The sequence below is a fragment of the Mus pahari genome, chromosome 7, assembly GCF_900095145.1.
Source record: "Mus pahari chromosome 7, PAHARI_EIJ_v1.1, whole genome shotgun sequence".
NCBI lineage: Eukaryota > Metazoa > Chordata > Mammalia > Rodentia > Muridae > Mus > Mus pahari.
Genome location: NC_034596.1, coordinates 73,072,184 through 73,073,568, shown reverse-complemented (window position 1 = coordinate 73,073,568; position 1,385 = coordinate 73,072,184). Strand labels below are relative to the sequence as shown.

General features: G+C 54.0%; 1 non-coding gene across 1 annotated transcript; it reads left to right on the top strand.

The window, feature by feature from the left end:
* Window positions 1–325: 325 nt before the first annotated feature.
* LOC115064476 lies at window positions 326–457 on the top strand. The gene has a single exon (XR_003844325.1). It is a non-coding gene; the product is annotated as a small nucleolar RNA SNORA17 (small nucleolar RNA).
* Window positions 458–1,385: the final 928 nt, after the last annotated feature.

Below are 1,385 nucleotides of genomic sequence, written 5' to 3'. Positions count from 1 at the left end.
GTGCAGCTGGGTCTTCACGTGGGACTCCTAAAGTGGGAGCAGGGCCTGTCTCTGACTAGATTGGTTGCCTTTGGATTTCTTCTCCCTAACTGGGCTGCCTCTTCTCCAGCCTCAATAGAAGATGCGCCTGGTCTTCCTGTAACTTGACATGCCAAGGCTGGTTGACATCATGGGAGGCCTCCTCTTTTCTGGGGAGAAGGGGAGGAGGGGTAGATGTCGGGGAGAGGAGAGAGCGGGACTGAGAGGAAAGGAGGGAGGGGAAGCTGAGATCTAGATGTAAAGTAAATAAATAATTTAAATAATAAAAAGGAAGAGAAAAATTCATCTTGCTTCTAGAGGCATTGCAGATATGGCGGCTGTGTCACATATACATGAGTAGGTGGCAGAGAGGTTAGAGGCCATGTCTATGCTAAGTGTTCTGACCTGTGAACATGTGAATGATCAGCAACCTAACATTCCCTGAGAAATGCAAGTCTGAGATGACTTACAGTCCAGCGCCATCCAGGCCTGGAGGTCTCCCAGGGCAGGGGCGAGAGCCAGAGACTAGGAGAACCCAGTAAGCCTGAAACAAAGGACACCAGATACTCAGAGACCCCTGGTGTCACTAAGAGGAGCAAGTAAGTGGTAGAGAAATGGAAGAGAAAGAGAAACAGAAGGATTCGTGCACAATGGAGAGAGGCAGAACTGGAGACTCGAGGGTATGAGGAGCAGCCTGATGGGAGTAGCTGATTGACCCCACCTGGGACCACGGTGGAGTCCTGGCCTGTGCTGCCACCTGGGGCCCACATCTGAGTCCATGGCCCCTCAACAGCAGGGACCTGTTACCACCAAAGGCCAGGCAGATGTCCCTGGTCTGTGCTGCCATCTGAGGGTATATTGATGTCTGAGGCTTGTGCATAACTGGCCCCACGGCTCACCTGGGCACTGTGGGAGAGCTAGCCCTGGGGGTGTGAGAGCTAAAAATCCCTGGCCAGCTGCAGTATGCAGGAAGGGGGGGGTCTGGGGGCCTGCCACACCTTTGCTTGTCGGTGACATGGATGAGAAAGAGATACCTTCCCTCCCTCGTCCCTTGCCATCTATTGCAGGCAGGAGAGCTGGCCCTGGGGTCATGAGAGTGGAAAAACTGGCCATATCCCTTATCAGTTGCAACACTTGGGAAAGTGGGCCCTGCACCTCACCTGGGCAGCAGGGTAGGGCTGACCCTGATTGTTGGTTGTGGGGGGTGTTGCATGTGAGCCAGCCCCAAGGGCATGAGAGTGGAAGAGCAAGGAGTCTGGCCAGCTCAGATACCTCTCAGGCCCAGATCCAGGGCTTTGAGTTGGTCCACCCCAACATTCACCCTATTGATAACCGCTGGAGTGTGTGAAGGGGCAGTCCTACAGATC